The 23,469-nt window shown below is 39.6% G+C and overlaps 1 protein-coding gene and 2 long non-coding RNA genes across 4 annotated transcripts in view; 1 reads left to right on the top strand and 2 right to left on the bottom strand.

Annotated features, from left to right (window-relative positions):
- The window catches only part of NTM (neurotrimin), a 940,510-nt gene that overhangs the window by 331,143 nt on the left and 585,898 nt on the right, over positions 1-23,469 (top strand). The gene's annotated exons all lie outside the window — the stretch shown is intronic.
- LOC112671049 (uncharacterized) lies at positions 6,601-14,827 on the bottom strand. The gene is made up of 3 exons (XR_003143353.3): positions 14,688-14,827; positions 11,506-11,591; positions 6,601-7,518 (listed from the first exon to the last, which is right to left on the bottom strand). It is a non-coding gene; the product is annotated as an uncharacterized LOC112671049 (long non-coding RNA).
- On the bottom strand, positions 14,921-17,789 carry LOC118354794 (uncharacterized). The gene is made up of 3 exons (XR_004815952.2): positions 17,681-17,789; positions 17,353-17,441; positions 14,921-15,690 (listed from the first exon to the last, which is right to left on the bottom strand). It is a non-coding gene; the product is annotated as an uncharacterized LOC118354794 (long non-coding RNA).

Raw genomic sequence — 23,469 nt, 5'->3', positions numbered from 1 at the left:
TCTTAATATTTGCTTTATACATTTAGTGCTTCTATGTAGGGTGCATAAATATTTACAAATGTTGTATCTTCTTGCTGGATTGACCCCTTTATCATTATGCAATGCTTATCTTCAGCTCTTGTTACAGTCTTTTTTTATCACATTTATGTCACATCTATAATGCGAATGTTGTTCTAATTGATGTTGTCCCACACGTCCCTCAAGCTAGCTTCACTTTTTACAATTTTTTTTTCTTTTTTCTGCTCTGTTTGGGTGAATTCCACTGCTCTGTAGTCCAGGTCACTGTGCTTTATCTAGTCTGCTATGGAAACTTCCAGTGTATTTTTCATTTCAGTTATTATATTCTCCAGCTCTGTGACTTTTGTTTGGTACTTTCTTATATTTTCTATCCCTTTGTTGATGTTCTTTCTATGTTAATTCATTCTTCTCCTGAGATTGGTGAGCATCTTTATGGCCATTACTGTGGACTCTTTATCAGATAAAGTACTTACTTCTGTTTCATTCCATTTTCTTCCCCTCCCCCAGAGTTTTACCTTGTTCTTTCACTTAGACATATTCCTCTGTTTTCTCATTTTGCTTGATCTTCAGTGTTTGTTTTTATATATTAGGTAAAAGAGTTATCCATTCTTGAAGGAGTGGTCACAGGAAGACTGGGGGTGTGTTTCAGTCTGTTCTCTGTGCAGTTTCCTGGGGCTGGTAGCCTGCCAAGAATGATCTCTGATTGTTTCAATTTCATGGGACCCAGAAACAAAATAGTCACCCCTCCAGCCACCAGAGCTAGATGTTCTAGGGGAATCCCTGTGTGGACTACCTGACCTGCCAGCTTTGGCAGTTCCATGAGGAGTGACGGGGCAGGGCAAGCCTGCTTACCAGGTTTAGCAGGCCAGGGCCATGGGAGACCACATCGTTCTGCCTATTTGAAGTAATTTGAAAAAAACTATAGTAATTTAAATTGTGGGGCTCTGGCATAAGAATCAATAGATTGATATATGTAACATAATTGAATGCCCAGCAGTATTCTTACGAAATATTAAAAAATTTGCATGAATATGACAAATTCAGAAATCAGTTAGGTAAGAAAGGTGTATTCAATAAATAGTGTAGATTTTTCTAATAGTGAAAAATCTATATAAATCCCAACTCCAAAATAAATTATAATTAGACTACAGAGCAGCAAGTCAAATATAAAATCATTAAAACTGGAAGTGAATGTAAGTAAATCTACTTGGATTTAACTAGATAAAGAAGATCTGTCTATGTGCAAGTACAATGACATAATAAGGGAGGAAAGACTAATAAATTTGGTAACATTAAAATTAAATATTTCTGTATGTCAAACAAAAATGTACAAGCAAACAATTAAAGTGGGCAAATATTTTTAACAATACAGCAATCTCGATGTCTTTACTACGTAATGAACTTCAAAAGTCAATAAGAAAAACATAAATATTTCAATAGCAAAATAAGCAAAGACTGAAAAGCTAGTTAAAATATGTTAATGATCAAGAAATATAACAAAAACATCTAATCGCTTTTCATCAAAGAAATTCAAATTAATTATAGCTTAGATGTGCTTTTTTTGCCTCACAAATTGGCAAGGGTTAGAAAAATGTTAACTCTCTATCTTAGCAGTGGGTATGCTCATATACTACTGTTAAAGATCTAAGCCAAAAAGCAGTTTGGCTGTATGCAACAAAGGTATTAAAAAACTATTCCACTTTACTTGGTGTTCCCATTTACAGGATTATATCCTAGGGTGGTTAAAATATAACTAATAAAAGGTTTTTATGAAAGGCTATTTTTTGCAGTTCTATAAAACAACAAAATAGTGGAAACAACCTAACTGCCGAGCTTTAGAAGAATGGTTATATACAGTAAATATGATGAAAACTATGAAGTCACATGTTTCATTTATTCATAAAAAAAATCTACTGAGACTGTGTATGCTTTAGAAATGGCTCTAAACCCTGGGAATCTATCAGTGAGCCAAACAACAAAACCCCTGCCCTTGGGAACTTACATTTCTGTGGAGAGAAAATAGATAAAAAGCATAACATAAATAAATTATAGCCAAAGCTGGAAGATGGTAAGTGCTAAGAAGAAAAATACAGATGAGTAAGTGATGAGGAGTGACAAAGATTGAAGTAGATTATTGCAGTTGGCCTCACTTTGAAGGTATTATTTGAACAAACAAATGAAGGTAATGATCGAGTAAGCTTTGTGGACATCTCTGGGGGTTGGGGGTGGGGGGTAAGAGGATTCCATAGATGGAAAAGAGATTGCAAAGGCTATGAAATGGAAGCTTGTCTAGTGTTTTTGAGAACAATAAGGAAGCCAGTGTGGAGCAATTGGGAGGATGAGAGGCAATGAAGGCAGAGGTAAGGCAGGGAGGAGGAAAGAAAGGTACTTACATAAGAGCAGGGTTCTGTAGGCCGCTGTAGAGACTTCTGATTTTAATCTAGGTGAATGGAAATCTATTGGCAATTTATGAGCAGAATACTGGCATGAAATAACATGTCTCAGAGGATTACTCCTTCTTCTCTATTATATTTAGACTTCAGAGGAGCCAGAGCACAAACAGGAAGACTATGTTCAATAAACCAAGAAAGGGATGGTGGTCAAAGCAGTAGAGGCAGTAAGATAGAAGTGGTACTTATTTTGAAAGAAAATACAGTAGGATTTCCTAAAGGACCAGTTGACAGCTGTAAATGAAAGACAGAAGTCAAGTTGTTCTAACGGTTTTTGGCCCTAGCATCTGGAAAAATGTCATTGTCATTAACACTGATGGGAAATGTTGGTTAGGGAAGACCAGTGGTCACTGTTAAACATGTCAACTTTGAGATGTCTGTTAACCATTCAAGTAGAGTAGTTGAACACACAGTGGTTACATGATTCTGCAGTTCAAGGTAGAAGTCTCTCAGGATTGACACATTTGGGAGTCATCAGCACGTACATTATATTTGAAACCATAAATCTGGATGAGCTCACAAAACAGTACGTAGAAACAAAGGAGCAGCTACCCAAAGTGTGAGCCTCAGTAATTCAACCATCGAGAGAGTAGCAGAGGCACAGGAACTGGGAAGGGGGATTAAGACGGGGTAGTCCTTGGGATAGAAGGAAAAAATTAAAAAAAAAAAAGAAATAGGAGAGTATGGTATCCTAAAGGTTAAAGGAAAAAAGTATACTACAAAGAAAAAATAATCATTAATGTGAAATGCTGCTATGTCCAGTGTAGTGAGGACTCAATTTTGGAGGCCATGTGGAGGTCCTTAGTGATCTGGACAAGAACAGTGTGAATGTTCCTCATTCACACAAATGAAGGGGCAAGGAGAAAGTAGGAGAGGCAAAGAGAGAGTAGGAGAGGAAGGCAATTGGAGACAGGAAGTCTGAACTAACCCATCACTGGTGCACAGAGGCCATCTCCTTTCACTAACTCAGAGACAATTTCCAGCTCTTTCTCTTGTAATCATCAGACGGCTCCTTTTCCTGGATGACTCCTATCAACATACAACTATTCTACAATGACTCCTATCTATTTCCAAAAAGTACTTAATGACATAGGAAAATGCTCAGGATGTCTTGTTGAGTGGAGCACGTAACACCATACTCAGTGTGATGCCGCCATCTACCCAAACATAAGATTCGGCCTATTTTCCTTAATCCACTAATCTAGAGGTTCTCAAACTGTAATCCCCATACCAGCAGCATCCACAGCATTGAGGAAGTGATAAGAAATGCAGATTTTATGGCCCCACTCCAGACTCAATGAATCTGAAATTCTGGAGGCAGGGCCAGCCCCTGAGACTTATAAGACTTCCAGGCTATACTGACGCCTCTTTAGGACAGTATAAGGCTAGGAATTTAGTCTGTCTTTGTATGGGAAAACAAGAATGTCATGCTGCACCCTGGGTATATAATTATAAAGAAATGGAAATTTTTAGAGCAACAAAATAGAAAATAGTTGAGCACATGTTCTAAATATAAACTACACAATGCCATACATGCAAGGAAAAGAGAGAGAGAGAAAAGATAACAATCCGGCTAAGCACAAAAGGGTATTGTTGCCACTTAACTGTGATAAAGTTCTGTTTCTAACCATTTACTTTATTGTCCTCCTCCTATCTACATGGTTCAGCCTAGCCTGTCTCAACTTAGCCTCAGCTATTAAGTGAAGTCCAAATGTTAAATGCCTCATTAACACTTCCTGCCACCAGGAGCAATTGTGTCTGGAGTGATTTTTTTTTTTTAACTTCCTAGGCCCAATTCATTATTTTCTATCTTTTAGAGAACTAGTCTCTGAAAAAACTTTTCTCTCTTTCTGAGCATTTTTTTTTTTTTTCCTCCCTGGGAAAATGCCTGCTACAGGCAGACAACCATATCCACTTCTCCTTTAGCTTCCAGGTCTTACTCAGGCCCGCTCCTCTCATTGTGGAATGAACTAAAATGTGCCGCATTATGGAAGAAGAAATCGGCACCATTAGGAGTAGCATCGATGTAAGGCCTATGGCTTATATCTGCATAGAGCACTGCCCTTCCAGAGTGCACTCTTGTCCACTGTCACCCCGTGATGGCCGTGACACGTTTGACACCACATTGCTCTTGTCGTTCTGCAGATATGGCAATAGGCCAACTTCCCCAGCCTTTGCCATTTCCCGTGGTCGGGACACCAGGCAGAGTGGGCTGAGTGGTGCTTCTTCACTTGATTTATGATCATTGACATTTACTGTATCAGGGTCTTTAATTTTACAAGCTGAAGCAGTACTAGAACCACACCTGCTTTGTAAATGTTTTTAATGATAAAAGAAAGAAGTGAGATCCTTTTATATATGAAATCATGCCAGGTGCCTCAGGAAAATTCACAATGAATGCTAGTTTCTAAGAACCAGAGGCATAAGACAGGTAAAGGGATAGTCATGAGATATGTGGGAATTAACTAGGGAATAGGCCACCCTCCCAAACCAACATGGGATTCTATTTCTCTCTCACCTGACATTTCAGAAGTAAGTAGACTAAGGCCACACAGTTGCTCTGTCATCTCCAACCGTTGGTCTCCACCATTGTTCCAGTTTTCACCAATTCCCAGTTAGTAAAGAGGAAAAAAAAATTAGGGCAAACAGTGCACTCCTCTTTTGTTTATATATAATTGGCTCAAACTTAGTCACATGACCATAGCTACTGTAGGAAGACAGAGAAATGTAGTCTGTAGGCATATAGCTGAGGCCCAGCTAAAATAGGAAATAGGAAGGTGTAGTTTCTTTTTCTTTTTTATTGAAGTATAATAGAACATTATATTAGCATAAATATTAGATTAGCTTCAGATGTAAAACATAATAATTGGACATTTGTATATGTTGCAAAATGATCACCATGATGTCTAGTGACTTCTTGTTGCCACAGAAGGTTAATATAAAATTAATGGGGCACCTGGGTGGCTCAGTGGTTGAGCATCTGCCTTTGGCTCAGGTCGAGGCCTCGGGGTCCCAGAATTAAGTCCTGCATCAGGCTCCCCACAGGGAGCCTGCTTCTCCCTCTGCCTGTGTCTCTGCCTCTCTCTCTGTGTCTCTCATGAATAAATAAAAATAAATAAATATTTAATATAAAATTACTGACTATATTCCCCATGCTGTACCTTACATCTCTATGACTTAATATTTTACAACTGGAAGTTTGTACTTTCTGATCCTCCTTACTCATTTCACCCTCCCTTAACTCCCCTAATCACCCTCCCTCTCACCACCAATCTTCACTGTACCTATGAATCTAGGTTTTATTTTGTTTTCTTTATTTGTTTTGTTTCTCAGATTCCACATATAACTGAAACAATGTGGGTTTTGTCTTATTTCTGAACTATTTCACTTAGCATAGTGAAATGCTATGTGAAAGCATAGGTGCATAGGTGCATTCTGTTGCAAAGAGCAAGATTTCATTATTTTTTATGGCCAAGTAGTATTCCAAGTATCAATGAGTACTTAGATTGTCTTCATATCTTGGCTGTTATAAATAATGCTGCAATGAATATAGAGATGCATATATCTTTTTGAATTTGTGTTTTTCTTCTCTTCAGATAGATACCTAGGAATGGAATTGCTGAATCCTATGGTAGATTTAATTATTTATTTATTTATTTATTTATTTATTTATTTGAGGGACCTCTATACTATTTTCCACAGTGCCTGCACCAATTTACATCCCCACCAACAATGCCTGAGGGTTTCCTTCTTCCACATCCTTGCCGACATTTGTTATTTCTTAGCTTTTAAAAAATAGCCAATCTGACAGGTGTAAGATGATACCTCATTGTGGTTTTGATTTGCATCTCCCTGATGATTAGTGATGTTGAGCATCTTTTCATCTGCCTGTTGGCCATCTGTACATCTTCTTTGGAAGACGTGTCTATTCAGAGGAAATGTCTATTCAGATCCTCTGCCCATTTTTTAATTGGATTATCTGGAGGGTTTTTTGTAATTGAGTTGTACGGATTCTTTACATATTTTGGATACTAACCTTTTTTCGGATATGTGATTTGCACCTATCAACATATCAAAACTGATTTCCGGCACTGAAAGAAAGAAAAGATTTTTAGAGGCTGCATTAGCTTTCTACAGCGGCCATGACAAATTACCACAAACTGGGTGGCTTAACACAACAGAAATTTATTTTCTTACAGTTCTGGGGGCTGAAAAACTAAAATAAAGGTGCTGAGAGTCTTGGTTTCTTCTGGAGATTTTGAGGAGGCCTCTGTTCCTACCTTCCTGCTACCTTCTGGTGGTTGCCAGTGATCTTTTTTATTCCTTGGCTGATGCACATATGCACGTATCTGCTTCTGTCTTCAGATGGTACTCTCTTCTCTAGTGTGTCTCTTGAAATTCCTCTCCTTTCCTATATGAGGATACCAGTCATTGGGTGTAGGGATAGGTTCTAATCCAGTATGACCAAAGACCTGGGTTTGTGAAGAGGCTGTTTTCTTCTGAAACCCTAGGTTTCGAGATGACCATCTTCCTGCTGTGTGCTCATGGCCTTTCCTCTATGAGCATGCCCCTAGTATCTCTGCGTGTCTCTAAATCTCCTTTTCTCATTAGGATACCATCAGATTGCATTTTGGTCCAGTCTAACAACCTCATTTTAATTTCATCACCTCTTTATAGGCCCTATCTCTAAATGAAGTCACACTCTGAGGTCCTAGGGGTTAGGACTTCAACATATGGATTTCGTAGAAAGGCAATAAAGACATAACACCATGCCTTCATTTAATTTCTTCTGAAAAGGCCCTGTATCCAAATAATGTCACATAAACAAGTATTTGGGGTTAGGACTTGAACATAACACAATTCACCTCACCACAGAAGCTATTAGAAGTACCCTGCATATCATGCCGGACTGGATGCAATTTTGTTTACAGAACAGATTCACAGGGAAAGAGGTAATGCAAAGAGGAAGGCTGTCACAGCTAAGTTCCTCACGTAGTAAATGCAGCAAAATTTCCCCAAAGCAAGTCAGTTTGCAGAGTTCAGGAAAAACCTAGATCGAAGGTGAATAGGACGAACAGATGGGAAGATTTATTTTAGCATTTCAGGCTATTTCCTCCACCAATCACTATTTGCTATTTTTAACTGCTTTATGAGGTATAATTGATATGCAATAAACTGTACATATTTAAGCTTGACAATTAATCATTTTTAATGTATCTGTTCACTTGTGAATTTTGTTGAGGTCTGGTCACCATATACCCTCCTTCCTGTTATCTCCCTCCCCACAGATGCAACCACGATCTTTCTGTCCCATAAATTAATTTGCATTTTCTAGAGTTTTATATATTTGGTTTCACCTAGTACATATTACCTTTTGTCTGACTTTCACTCAACATAATTATTTTGAGATTCTATGCATGTTGCATTTATCAATAGTTTATTCTTTTTGAGTGTTGAGTAGTATTTCATTGTAAGAATAAACAAGACTTTGTATGGCCAATGGTTTTATTTCTCTTGAGAAAATAAGTAGGAATAGAATTGCTCAATTATATAATAAGTGTATGGTTAGCTATTTATGAAATAATTAGAATGATTAGATGAGTATAAACACATCCTAATGAGGAGGTAGTGGTATCTCATTGTGGTTTTTAGTCCTCAATGACTAATAAAGCTCAGCATCTTTTTGTGTGCTTATTTACTAATTGTATATGTCCTTTGGTATTACGGCTGTTCAAATCTGTTGCCAATTTTTATTGGGTTGCTTTGTTTCTTATTTTTGAATTTGGAAGTTCTTTATATATTCTGGATCTAAGTTCTTTAGCTGATATATGATTTGAAATATTGTTCCCCAGTCTGTGGCTTATCTTTTCATTTTCCCAACAGTGCCCTTAAAAGAGGAGAAATTTTAAATTTTACTGAAGCCCAATGTATCATTTTATTCTTTTATAGATTGTGTTCTGGTATCACATCTCAGAAATCATTACCCAACCCAAGGTCAGAAAGGTTTTTTCTTATGCTTTTTTTTAAAGAAGATTTTACATTTAGGTCTTTGATCCATTTTGAGTTATTTTTGTATATGGTGCACAGAACGGATTGAATTTTGTTTGAAAGCTATAGATATCTTATTGTTTCAGCACTGTTTGTAGAAAAGATTGTATCTTTTCTCCATTGAGTTGTCTTAGCACTTTTGTGGAAAAAAAAAAAAAAAACCAAAAACAAAAAAGGCAGCTTTTATAACTGTGGGTCAATTTCTGGACTCTGTTTTGTTCCATTGATCTATTTTTCTGTCCTTTTGCTAATACTACACTGTTTTGTTTTCTGTAACTGTGACAAGTCTCCAAATCAGATGATGTTAAGCCTCCAACTTCGCTTTCCTCAAAATTGTTTTGGTTATTTGGTGTACTTTGTATTACCATGTGGATTTTAAAATCAGTTTGTCAATTACTACTAAAAAAAAACTAGCAATATTTGGGTTGGGATTGTATTAAGTCTATGGATTAATTCTAAGAAAATTGCCACCTCAAAAATAATGTCCGTGACTGACATAGTATTTGTTTCTATTTATCTAGGTCTTCTTTAATTTATTTCAGTTATGTTTTGTAATCCTTAGGGTACAGGTCTTGGATATCCATTGCCAGATTTAGCCCTAAGTATTTAAATTGTCAATGCTTTTCTGAATGGTGTTATCTTTTTTATTTAAATTTCAGATCACTTATTGATAGTATATGGAAACTCAATTGATTTTGCATAGAGTATTTCGCCTTGCAACATTTCTACACTCATTAGTTACAATAGCTTTTTTTATAGATTTCATCAGATATTCTATAATGGCAATTACATCATCTGCAAATAGGTTTTACTTCTCCCTTTTCAATTTTGGTGCCTTTTATTTTTTGTTCTTGCCTTATTGCATTGGGTAGAACCTCCAGTACAAAGTTGAAGGGAAATCATGGAAAGACACATCCTTGTCTTTGATTTTACAAGGGAAACATGTTTCCTTTTATTTTAATATATTCTAAAAGCTATCAGTTTTTCACAGATGCTCTTTATTAGATTGAGGAAGTTTTCCTAATTAGTTGATATTTTTACCCTTTAATCAGGAATGGGTATTAGACTTTGTCAAGTGCTTTTCTTCTTATTTGTTGGGATAATTATGCTTTTCTTATTTTAGCTTATTAATATCATGAGTTACATTGATTTGACTTTTTAAAATCTCAAACTAAACTTGTTTTCCTAGGATAAAACTTGCAGGGGATCCCTGGGTGGTGCAGCGGTTTGGCGCCTGCCTTTGGCTCAGGGCGCGATCCTGGAGATCTGGGATCGAATCCCATGTCGGGCTCCCGGTGCATGGAGCCTGCTTCTCCCTCTGCCTGTGTCTCTGCCTCTCTCTCTCTTTCTCTCTCTCTCTCTCTCTCTGTGCGACTATCATTAAAAAAAAAAAAACTTGCACAGCCCTGATATATCCATTTTAAATATTGTTGAATTTAACTTACTAAAATGCTGTCTAGAAGATTTGTGTATGTGTTCTAGAAGATTTGTGTATGTGTTCATGAGGGGTATCATTCCATCGTTTGCGTTTGTTTTAATCCTTTTACAATTTTGGTGTCAGGATAATTCTGGACACATGGGATGGATTGGGAATTTTCCCCTTCACTTTAATTTTCTGGAAGAGTTTCTGTATAATTAATATTATTTCTTCCTTAAATGTTTGATGAAATTCACCAATGAAGACATTTTGGCTTACATGGTTTTTGGTGGGAGAGTTTTTGTCTACGAATTCAATTTCTTTTGGATTTTACTTTTAAGATTTGTCAGGTGACATCAGTGCATTGTTTAATGGCAGACCCCCTACTGAGGCAAGGTGTTTATGAGTACTAGACTCAATGCCTCACATCTGGCTGATAGGAATAGACACAATACCTGACCCTTTATGAGTGCTGAATACTGTTCCCTCCAATCTTCTGCATGATTCTTTCCCCAGACTTTGATAGTTTCACCCTCACATGCACTAACTACTCTGCTGAATATGCAAAGGAACTCTCTACAAATCTTTGGGGTTCTCTCTCTGGGCAGGTATTCTCCTCCCTGATATTCTGTTCTGAGAACTCTGCTTTCATTTCCCAGATCTCTTAGCTGGTCAATTTAGGGAGTCCTCTAGGCTTTGCCTGATTACCCTCCTTGCACTATGCCTGGGATCTCTCTGCAGGCAGTCAGCTAGGACGATTGCAGGGCTAAACTCATTTGGTTTTCCATCTCTCTGGGGTCACTATTTTTCAGTGTCTGATGTTCAGTGTCTTGAAAACCACTGCCCCCTGTTTTGTTCTTCTTGCTCGAGTTACTGTTGTTTCAGATAGGAGGGTAATCTGCTGCCTGTTACTCCATCTCGGCCAGAAGCAGAAGTCAGCTGTCTGCTTTTGAAGCTAGGGGAAACCATGCAGTGTTGCCCAGGAAAGGCAGCTGTTTGGCTGTGCCAGCTACATAATGTTGGAGAGAACATTCAGGGAGAAGGGAGCTCCTAATAACCCATAGCAGTGAAACTGCAAAGGTCACATGGAGGATGCTCATAACAGAAGCATGAGAACCGATAGACTTGCAGGCTTAATATGGTAGAGAGGACACTGCCTCGAGAGGGCCAAGACAGAGAAATAATAAGTTTCTGAATGGTCCTTGGAGGGCTGTAGGAACTTGACAACAAGCCATTTAATGCCTGTGATTCCAAGCTAAACATGCTACTTATTTACTAAGTGTGGAGGCATTTATGGAGGCCAAAGGGACCCTGTTTATTTTAAGCATCCTGTTGTGCTCCATCAATACTAATGGAGGCTGAGGAGCCAAGTCATCACGCGTTACATCCACTGGGAAATTCACTCTCCAAGATCTAAGTGGAAAAGTAACAACAGCCTCAACTTTAGGAGACACTCATAAGGGGACAAGTTGCGAATGATTAGAAATTACTGTATTCTGAGCATGCCCAGATTGTGGACTGCCTTTTTTTTTTCTCTGTAAGATGTCATTCCTACACGATGTTCATGCTCACCTTGAGTATATTTTTGCTGTAAGTTATCTTAAACTCCTTCATGGAAGGAAACATAGGCCCTCTCCCAGGTATTCAGTGGGTGCTTCCTTAGAACAGAGAAACATGATATTATGATTCAAAAAAGGAGATGACCAAAAAAAATAAATAAATAAATAAAGGAGATGACCCATGCAGGCTACAGATGCTACTGCTTCAGTTGACATTTTTTTAGAAGACAGTTGAGAAGTTGCCCATTATTGTACGTCTACATTATGCCGAGCAGTGTGCCAGGTGCTTGACAGTTATTGCTTTGAATTCTCACAAGCAAGTATGACAACATTATCTCAGCTTTATGGAGAAACAAGTGGAGACTCAGAGAGGCCACACACCTTGTTAGATTCAGTGTGTCTAACTTCGAATATCAAGCCATTTGTTTCTGCTGCCTCAGGAATGCTTAGCTTTGGTCAGATCTATATTAATTTATTCTGCAAGGTACTTCTGGAAACAGAAATCTCTTAGGCTTTGGGACCAGACAATATAATATTTGTAAGGCTGGCTCCACCCCCTCCCCCAAATAATTCATACATTCAACAGATACTGGAGATTATTAAAGGGGTGGAGAAAATAGACCAGACTGAACTTTTATTTGGTAAAACTGGCAGCCTAGTGAGGGTGGTAATATGCGGATTCAAATTCAGGTTAGCCTAACATCTGTTCTTCAACTCTTTCTGCAATGTTGTCCTGCGTAGCTAATAAAATTTAGCACCATCTTGACCACCATGAAGCTAATACACTACTTTGATTTCAGATTATATTATAATGTTTTATTATGAAATAGGCGACCAGAAATCATGCCCCATCTCCACTGCTTACTGTCTGAGAGATCTTGGAGACATTATGTATGTACCCTGTCTTTGCCTCAACATCTTATGTATAAAATGGGAGCGATAAGAAGAACTTACCTTATACTGGGTTTTGTGAGATTTAAATGAGCAGCACACTAGGGCAAATGCTTAGTCCACTGCAAGTACTTAAATAATCATTGTTACCATCTTTTACCTCCCAGTTTGTACACAGAAATACTTCCCTCTTTAGTTATGGAGGATGTTTTTCTTTCCTATTTAAAAATCAGGACACTATAAATCAATGATTTTAAAAGTAGAAAGAACAATAGAAAATATCTTTTAAAGTACATACTGTTGTTACCCTCTGAAAAAAAATCCTTTTGCCCAATTAGGATAAGTGACCCTGAGAAACCAGAACAACCCAGCTAATTAACAGCAGAATTATTACTAGATCTCAGGAGACTGCAGGATTTATTTTTCCTTTGTACCTATCTTTCTCAAATTTCATCTGGGAGCAAAGAGACAGAATAGACTCCTCATTCCTCTATTTAGGGGTTGGGTGGTCTTGGGTAAATTACCTAAACTTTCTGAGACTTAGTTTTCCCATCTATTATATAAAGATATTATAATACTAATCGCTTTTAGTATTTTGAGATCAATAAAATGAAATAATGTTTATAATAGACAGAGCACATTATAGGTACTCAATAAATATTATTTATGGGTAGTGGCTAAGAGCACCGGCTTCGGAGTCAAATATGCCTGAATATGAATCCCTCCTCCATCTACCAAGTTGGAAATTACTCAACTTCCTTACCCCTCCTCTCAGTCTCTTAACCTGTACAGTAGGAATTGCATTGTCTCTCTCTCTTAGGGTTGTCGTGAACTAAAGAAAATAATAATTGCAAAGCATTAAGCACAATGCCTGGCATACAGTCAATGTTCAATACAAAATAACAGATGCGAGTATAATTATAATTACTCTCATTATTATTTTTTCAATCATCTGGCCTCCATTGTGTCAATATCATTATGTGCTTAAATAATGTCCTCCAAGTTTCTAGACATGCACACCAGCTCTCTGAATGTAGGTATTCTGGATCTCTAGCCTGTCGTCTTTTCCCTCACAAACTACAACCAGTAAGAGTGAATCGTTTGGTATGAAAGTGACAGGAACACCTATTACTTACTGCCAAAAGGAAAACTTTGGTGAGGTTCCCTTGGCACTTTTTACTATAGGGTAAGATTCCAAGGTCATTCTCCAAGACATTTATAATTGGATCCACGTTTTAATTTAGAAACATACAGAGTTCAAAATCTTGGCTAACCCTGACAGAGAGTGAAGGAGAAAGATGAGATAACGTATCGATGAAAATAAATATGCTGATGTTTTATCTTTTACTTTCTAATAGATTCTACAGGTGAGGATTACAGTGACGATCACAGTAAATGCCTGACTCATTTGGTTTAGCATCCGCAAACTCAGAGGGAGCTTCAGGGCCACTAGAGAGTGGTAGGGTCACAACTAGAGTCAATAGGTCCCGAATAAGAACATTGCAAGCCCATCAGAACTATTTTTCTTCCCTGTGGTTTGCTGGTCTGAGGTACCAGCTTTTCTTTATCTATTGTTGGTATCACACAATCACAATGTCTATAATGTGCATCTTTATTTTCTATTTTTTTCACTGAGGAATGAAGACCCAGAAAGGTTAAGTGAAATGTCTGAAATCTCCCAGTTGGTTATCAGAGAGGAAAGGCCAGATTCCAACTGCTTGATCATAACTTACATTATTACTATCCTAACATCCCAGTAGTTAGCATTTATTACTATTTTCTCACTTTTCAGAACAGGAACCCCTCTGCCCAGAGAGGCTAAGTGACATACCACCCAGGGTCACATAGCTATTTAATGGCAGATCTGAAACTGGCATCTAGTTCTACTGGTCCTCAACTTGTAATTCTTTCCATCATAAAAAAAAAAAAAATGGAGATACCAGGGTGCCTGGGTGGCTCAGTTGGTTAAGCCTCCTAACTCTTGATCTCAGCTCAGGTCTTGATCTCAGGGTCATGAGTTCAAGCCCCATGTTGGGCTCCATGCTGTGTGTGGAGCATACTTAAAAATAAAATAAAAAATAAATTTTAAAAACTGGAGATATCAAAATCCTCCTTTCAAAGTGTCCTCTGAAAATTATAAAGCATTATCTTTTGCCATTCATATCATCCAGTGGTGTTTTAAGCTTGCTTGCCATGGCAACCATCAAAATATTAAGCTCCTCAAAGCAGGATTGGAAAGGCAACTGCAGCTTTGCTATTGTTTGTGGTGATGGATGGAATCATGCAGAGCCAAGAATCACTTACCACTGATCCTCTTCCACTCAAGTGATGTAGATCACATAACTGCTGGATTGGGATTCAGTCTTCTCCTTGATGGTTCTGCTGTATGGTATCTCTGCCATGTTAAACATATAGGTATACAGGCATAAACAAATACAGGGATAAGCAGGGTAAGTCATAGAAGACAATTCCCACACTTCCCTCCTTCCTTCCTCTCTCCCTCCTTCCTTCCCTTTTTCTTTCCATCCATCCTTCCTCTTTTTCTTTCTGTGGCCACAACAGAGCCCTCAAATCCATGTCAAGTTTCAAATGATTTCAGCCGAGCAGATCAACTCCAGCCCTCATACCCCATGCCTCTGGGAGACCTGAAACCGAGCTTAATGAGAAATATAATAAAAATATATACAGATTGTTTGCTTTTTGCTATCCTTCTCCTTTGTCTTAACTCTTTTCCCCTGATATCTTCAGCAAAGAAATGTGTGTGTGTGTGTGTGTGTGCATGTGTGTACTAGAGAGAGATATTTGTGAAGATACTGTGAAGATCTGTTACTAATACATGATGTTGGGAAGGTGGTTTGCTCCTGACTGACACTGAAGTTACAGGATCAGCAGGGGAAGGGGAGATGGTTGACATGGTGGTAGCAAGCTTCAGGAAAGCCTGAGGGCCAGTGCAATGTCTTTGAACCAAGTAACAAATTCCTGGTTATGATATTTCAAAATAATTTCCCAGTTTGACATTACTTATCAAGCAGTGGATCTTTTGAAAGAGGTCATTTAGAACAAGTAAGTAGAGGGAGGGACTATAGTTTTTTTTATAGCAGGGATTACAAACCAATACTGTAATTAGCACTAAATGGACAAACATGCATGTTGGGGTTGGGGAGGTGCAGGTATCTGTGCTGTTGCCTTGTTCTGTTGTCCAGATGTTGTGCCAGCTGCAGGGTGATAAGGAGGCTCATGGACCTTTCCTTCTCTACTTGTCTGCTACATAGCTGGAGGCTTCTCTCTTTGGCTGCCCATCTGGCTCCTGGCACCAGGAAGTAAAATTATTATTATTTTTTCCAAATGAAGGGCTTCGAATCACAGCTGTTAATTACCAGATAATTATTAAAAACACATATTGCCTACTGAGGTTTGAGAAGACAACTCATGTGTACTGTCTGGCCCTCTTCTCAGAGGTTCTTAGCCTCCATCAATATACATGTCTCTTCAAAGCACAAAATGTGATTTTACTACACATTCAGTCAAATGCAAATAAGAAGGGTAGTAGAGAGATGCCAGGACATTGTTTAAAGTGATAAAGACTTTTCTTTCTCCCAGAACAGCATGTTCCAGAATCTCAAATTTGCTTATCTTAGCCCAATGCTTGATTCAGATTACCTCCATTTGGGGGCCTTTCAAACACCTGCAGCCCTTCTGATGGTGCTGACTAAGGCTGTGTACCAATGATGCCCGAGAAAAAGGAAGAAAGAAAAGGCCCAGCAGAAGGGTACTAATAAATTATAGATCTCAGCTGTCATGCTGGGTCGCTGGAACTAGGGTGAGGGACAGATGGAGGATGCCTGAGCAGGCAACAGCCTGGGGGTGAGAGAGCAGCCAGGGAGAGGTGGATTCTTTGCATGTCAGGGGAAATGACTAGAAATTATAGCTGGACAAGGGAGAGGAGGCAGGCTTGGAGCTTCGAACTCTGTGTTGGAAGGAGTGATGGAGAGAGAGCTCCAGATATTTATGGGGCATTGCATGGGCTTTCTGTCTTGAATCTCAAGTCTGTGGGACAATTGTGGTGAGACCTAGAATCAAGGAGCATCTTGTGCTCTTTACGTTCTCAGCATTTCGCTAGGCTGGTGGGGAAGACTGCCACCCAGGACGTGTTAGCTCTTCTCATGGATCTTACAAACTGGTTGGCCACAAAGACTACGATGGGTGGAGTAGTCCATGAACAATGAAAAGACAGAAGATTGGTGTTATATTCACTCATTCAACAGGTGTTTATTGAATATGCTTTACCACATGGATCAAGTACTATATTAATGAGCAAAATAAGAAAACATGAAATAAGATCTCTGCTTTCTTGGGGCTTACATTCTGATAAAATAACACAAATAATTAAAAGTTTGAGGAAGTGAAATATATGCAAGTTTTTAAAAAAAGATTTTACTTATTATTCCTGAGAGACACAGAGAGAGAGAGGCAGGGACACAGGCAGAGCGAGAAGCAGGCTCCATGCGGGGATCCTAATGCAGGACTCGATCTCAGGATTCTGGGATCACTCCCTGAGCTAAAGGCAGATGCTCAACCACTGAGCCACCCAGGGACCCCAAACTATATGCAACATTATATACAGATCAATGCTGTGGGTAAAATAAGCCAGAGAGGAATAGGTGGTTTCCATAGTGGAGGTGAATCTAATTACAAATAGTGTGACTGGGGCAGGCTTCCCAGAAGAAAGAACTTGAAGGAGGTGAGGAAGAGAGTTCCAGGCAGAGGAAGCAGCCCCAGTAAATGTGTTGAGGCAGAAGCAAACCTGGCCTCAGTGACCAGAGGAAATGAGTGCCAGGGACCGTGAGGGGTGGGGCAAATGAGGTCATAGAGGTAAAAATGCAACCTATGTACATGTGGGACGTGGACGGGCATTACAAATACTTTGAGTTTTGGAGGAGTGAGATGGACTCCATCAGATGGCACAGACCTGGAAAGAGATGTGACCGGATTGCCACTCCAGCAGGCGCCTCTGGTCCCTGTCCTGGTTCTCCAAGTGTAGCATTGCATTAGAATCACCTGGAAGGGAAAGGAGAAAAATTGAGTGGGAAATATCAGAAAGGGAGACAGAACATGAAAGACTCCTAACTCTGGGAAATGAACTAGGGGTGGTGGAAGGGGAGGTGGGCGGGGAGTGGGGGTGACTGGGTGATGGGCACTGAGGGGGGCACTTGACGGGATGAGCACTGGGTGTTATTTTATATGTTGGCAAATTGAACACCAATAAAAAATAAATTTATATATATATATAGAATCACCTGGAGGGTTGGTAACACACACGGTGCCACCCCTTGAGGAAGAATAGGAAGTAGTGAAGGACAAAGCAGCACAAGCTCCATCCTGGGGGCAGGATATGGACTTCAGGCCCTGAATCACACAGAGGGAGAGAGAGACCCTTTCAAGAAAGAAAGATTATGTGAAAGGATGCAGAGTGGGAGTGTTTTTTCTTTTCCATTCTGTCTTCCTTGGGAAGAATGTAGGGCAGTTTATAAAATGTAGAACACAATTATCTACAGACCTTATCTTTGGTAAATTCTAATCTCTCTGGTGCCCCCTTGCAAGGTTCTCCTTCTTGTATTATGTCCAAAGGAAAAGAGAGATCTCCCATATAAATTTCAGCCTTGGTCTCCATGGGGGTCTGCTTGCTCTCACAACCTTGCAGCACCTCTCCCTCTTGGGTTCTGTGGCTGCCATTCTTTTTTTGGCATCACTTCTATTCTGTGGGGCACCGACCCTGTGCTCTACTGCCCCAATCACCCATGGCCCAGGGCTACTATGAGTGATAGGCTCTTACTGAAGGCTTGTGAGGGCCACGGGTGATTACATAGCACAGAGCAAAAAACAACTGTCAACTGAGTACCAAACATCTTAAAAATTCCTCAGCCATCCTTGATGCTAGGAATTTCTTGTAGGCCACCCTGCCTAAGCTGTGGCCTCATGCTCTGTGACAGGGCCCCATCCACTCCCCCAAGAATCCACTGCTCCATTGCTCTCAAAGCTGATTGCCATATCACCAGGTCAACTCCCAAGTTCCTCCGAATCTGTTATAGGGTGCCCCTTGATGCTCTGTTGTGTTGTCGCTCTGCCTCTAGTCTAATACCATCAGGGGCTTTGACTTCACCACCCTAGGGTTCAGCAAGGCCTTTTCCTAAGAAAGGCAAGGTTCTCTTAAGAAGACAAATTAGGTGGGTCCGTGGGCCTCCTGTTTCAAAAACATCTGATTTCTTCTTCCCCCTTCTAGTTACACACACGATATAGCAAGATGAAATATATCTTAAATAGCTCAAAAACAGTGATGGGAACTAAAATGAGAGTAGGAAATTAAGGGGAAGCCAGTACACGAAACACATGCTTTTATATCCTAAGCTTTGCTAGAAGACAGTTATAAATTTAGCTTTTCATATGCTTTCAAAAAAAAAAGGGAAGCAAAGTATAAGGACCCCTCTCTTTCTTTTCTGAACCCGCGAGATCAGTGAAGAACAGCGGAAGGAGTCCTTGTAATTAGGGGAGTGACAGGGGCCAGCGTACCCACATGCAGAGAAGAGGAGCTTAGCGTTAACATGAAAGGCAACCAGGCACCCATTGAAGGTTTTTGGTTAAGGAAGACAGGTTTTAAACAACATTGAAGGAAAATCAGTCTGGCAAAAGTCTGTAAGGTAGACTGTGGAACGGAGAGAGTCTGGGATCAGGACAGGCATCTGAAGGTGCAGGCTTCTGCAGGATCCAGGTGAGGGCCTTCAGCACTCCCTGCACCCACCTTCCAGCCTCACTGCTGAAATGCAGGCCCTGGGCAGGCCCAGTTTCCAAGCAACCACTGCCCCTGTCTTTCTGACCACCCGCATGGAAGCCATCCCTCTTTCTGTTCTTCTGTAGAACACAACATAGGCTGCTTATTACATCTGCGTTGCAGACATTCACAGACATATTTATGAGAAAACTCACTCCACAAGAGCAGGGCTCCCCTCTTAGACCACTTTGCCAAAGTTAGACCAAAGGTAGTGTCATAATAGTAATGGTACTAGAACCACTTAGTGAGCTCTAGAACGTAGTATAGGGTTGGATAATAGTGTGTCACAATAGAGCAAGTATCAATTTAGGAGTCAGACTATAATATGGATTTGAAATCTGTCATGCCCTGGTGTTGACAAGCAGTGTGACCTCAGGCAATTGCGTAACTTCTCCACCCCGAGGTTTTCATGTGCTCAGAGGGGTCCTTATGAACATTAAATGAGCTAATATGCATAAAGCACATCAAAAAACACTTGGAATGGGAGGAGTGATAGGTTATGTGTTAGCTATTAGCTCCATGACACACAGGGGACATTCAAATAAATTTTGGTGGGGTGAACTCAGGCACTTGGTGATCGCTGTTGAAGAGGGGACGGTGACATCTTTACCAAAAATTTTGTGAAAACATCAGTTTTCTTTTTTTTTAATTTTTATCTATTTATGATAGTCACACAGAGAGAGAGAGAGAGAGGCAGAGACATAGGCAGAGGGAGAAGCAGGCTCCATGCACCGGGAGCCTGATGTGGGATTCCATCCCGGGTCTCCAGGATCGCGCCCTGGGCCAAAGGCAGGCGCTAAACCGCTGCGCCACCCAGGGATCCCATCATCAGTTTTCACAGTATATCTGTTTGCTTGTAATTAGAATATAATTCACATATTATAAAATGTACCCTTTTAAAGTATACAATTCAATGGTTGTAGTATATTCACAATTGTGCAATCGATGTGCAATCGTAGCCATTAATTCCCAAACATTTTTACCATGCCAAAAGAAACCTTAGACTCATCTGTAGTCACTTCCCATATCCCCTTCCCCTAGCCCCTGGCAGCCAGAGCCTACTCCTTTCTGTCTTTATGGCTTTCTTTATTGTTGCCATTTAATATATATATATAATCATTTAATGCGTGGCCTTTGTGCCTGACTTCTTTCATTTATCGTGATGTTTTCAAGATTCAGCCATGTTGTAGGATGAATTAGCACTTCCTTCTCTTTTTTTGGCTGAATCATATTTCGTTATATGGTTCATTGATAATGCTGCTATGGATACTCAGGTACATTCAGGTTTGCAGACATATGTCATTTCTCTGGGGTATGTACCTAGGAATGGAATTCCTGGTTCAAATGGTGATTTTATGTTTCATACTTTGAAGAACTAACAAACTCTTTGCCAAATGACTTCACCGTCTCATCTTCACACCAGCAATCTGTGAGGTTTCCAATTTCCCCACATCTTTGCCAATACTTGTCACCGCCTTCATTTGGATCATAGCTACCCTAGTAGGTGTGAAGTGGTATCCTGTGATTCTGATTCCCATTTCTCTAATGACTCATGATGTTGAGCATCTTTCCATATGCTTATTGTCCATATACATGTCTTTACCTCCTTTGTTTTTAACATGATACATTGAGGTGAAAATAGTAAATCTAAATGAATTTGTCCAGGGGTAATACCTACCCTGTGAAGACGTAGGCACACAGGTGAGCAAAAGGGACTGGAGTTAGAATCCTCCTACTAGTCATCACATAGATGGCCACTGAAGTCATGAAGAAGCATGAGTTCAAGGAGGAAGAGAAGAGCAGGGAACCCCCCCCACTCCCCGCCTCAAGAAATACCTGCACTCAATGGGAGGATAAAAGAGGGAAGGGAAGACGAAAGAAAAGGATCTGCAGAAGTCAAGAATGGATATAGGGCGCCTCTTTGAGAACAATATTTAAGTTTCCAAGAATTTTATTAGCATTGGCAATCTGCCTGAATCAGTGGTTTCTCTCTGAAATAAAACAGTCCCCAGGACAATCATTGCTAGTTCCAGAACCCAGTCAGTAAAATCTCACCCAAGTGAGTGAGGGTATTATTATCCAGAGTTTATTACACCAGACTGCTAGGCTGTTTCTTGGTTTGATTTGGTTTGCTTTTTTTTTTTTCTAATCTATGTAATACTTTATAAATTGGAATGTAGAATTTTTCCCCTTCTAATTTCTCAAGCCAGAAAAAAAAATCATAATTTAATGGAACACATGGCTGTTGGCCCACAACCCATCCCCCAAATTTGTCTTCTCGCACTGTTCCTTCCTGTTCAATCTCTAGACCCTAATTTTGTTCTATTTAGAGGACTCAAAGGAAAATCATAAGAACCATGGATCTTTCTATACTTTATGGTCACCTGGTTTCTTTAGATCAAAGCTATGTAGATCAGCTCCTGTTTTCATGTTGCTTAAAATAACTCAGTCTGGTTGGGTAGGTCAGTGTTTTGTTTTGACGCTTATCTTCCATTTCCGTCTGATATCAGAGTGTTTCCTTAAATATGATGTTATTTAATCAGCTCCAAATTCCTCTAGAAAAGGGCTTTAACAGTTCCTATTTATTCCTCTTATTTCAGTTCATGTTATGCAGCTTCAAACATAACTGACGCTCACTGGGATCCATCGATGGAAAATAAAGGTCATAGCTGGGGGCGCCAATCATCACCTTTCCAGACTTCCACACACGTTTGTGCATGCGTATGTCAATCTTTTCAATTTTCTTCTTGATTTAGTGGAAGCAATCAGAACACAATTGGCGCTGAATGTTAGCTGCAAAGCTTCCTTGAAGAAATTCACCAACAGGCAGGCAGCTGGCTGGATGGACCCCATGATTAAGTTCACCAAAATGCACTTAGAGAGGCCAGAGCCTGCTCAACACAGTCTCAGAGATAAATTCCTGTTCTCTGAAAAATGCTTCACAGGCTAGTTACGGTGGCTGTTGTTGGCATCTGTTCTGCTTCGGTGCTTCCTCTATAGACCTCCCCTCACCCCAGGGTCTCTCTCTACCTGCACATATCCTTGTCCATCCTGGTTAGGAAGAGCCATGCATGCACTTTCAAAACCGGCCATCCCTACCACTTCTTAAATGGGTAATATTGGACATATTTGACTTAAACTTTCTGGGCTTCCATCCATTCATCTGTAAAGCAAGCATAATTAAAGAAGCCATTTCATAAGGGTGTCATGAGAATTCATGAAATAAACCATAGCAAGTTCTTAGTATAATAGAAAGCACAAAATCCATCTTGCATTCTGTTATTTAAAACCCACTTTGTTATTTATTAGCCCAGTTGTTCAATCTGGAAACTTCCAAACTTCCAAACTTCTTTGGCTATTCTGTAAATAGCCAAAAGTCTCCTCATTCCTACTCTCTGTAGGAGAGAGTAGGCGCCTTCTCCTGTTCATTGTATCCAAGGAAATCTCTAGAAATCATCTTCTTTATATTCTACCCTCGCTGCTTCGTTCAAGCCCTCACCATGTCTCCGTGGTTCTGCTTCCCACGTCCACTGCCTAATTCCTCTCATCTTTTGCAGGATTATCAGAGTTGTTTTTTCCTAAACACAGAGTTAACCATGTCAAATTGAACAACTAACTTTCTCAGTGTGAGATTTCAGAAGCGGAAATTTTAAGGCAATCTGAATCAATTGTAATTTTGATGAAATGCCTCAACGCTTTTGATTCTCATGGGTCTTTTTGTTTACACAAAGTCGTCATCTCAAGCCTAGTGCCATAGTATTCCATGATGTTTTCAGTGTTAGCTTTATGTATTCTTAGAGGGCACTGAAATAGTTCTTGGCGATGTCTATTTGGTTTTTGTTTGTTTGTTATTGAAGTATAATTAACATACAATGTTAGATTAGTTTCAAGCGTACAACGCATTGATTCAACAATTCTATGCATTAGTCCTTGCTCACCGTGATGATAGTCACCATCTGTCACCAGACAGCATTACTACAATATTATTACCTATATTCTCCATATTGTACTTTTCTTTTCCATGACGTGTATATTTTATAGCTAGAAGTACGACTTCCTTAATTTCTTAATCCCCTTCACCTAATTCACTAGCCTCTGACCTACCTCCCCTCTGGCAACCACTAGTTTGATCTCTGTATTTAAGAGTATGTTGCCTGTTTGTTTATTTCTTTGTTTTGTTTTTTACATTCCACAAATAAGTGAAATCATGTGATATTTGTCTTTCTCTGACTGGCTTATTTTGCTTAACATAATACCCTC

This window comes from Canis lupus, chromosome 5 (assembly GCF_003254725.2).
Source record: "Canis lupus dingo isolate Sandy chromosome 5, ASM325472v2, whole genome shotgun sequence".
NCBI lineage: Eukaryota > Metazoa > Chordata > Mammalia > Carnivora > Canidae > Canis > Canis lupus.
Note: the sequence above shows the minus strand (reverse complement) of the source record. Positions and strands in the feature narration are given on the sequence as shown.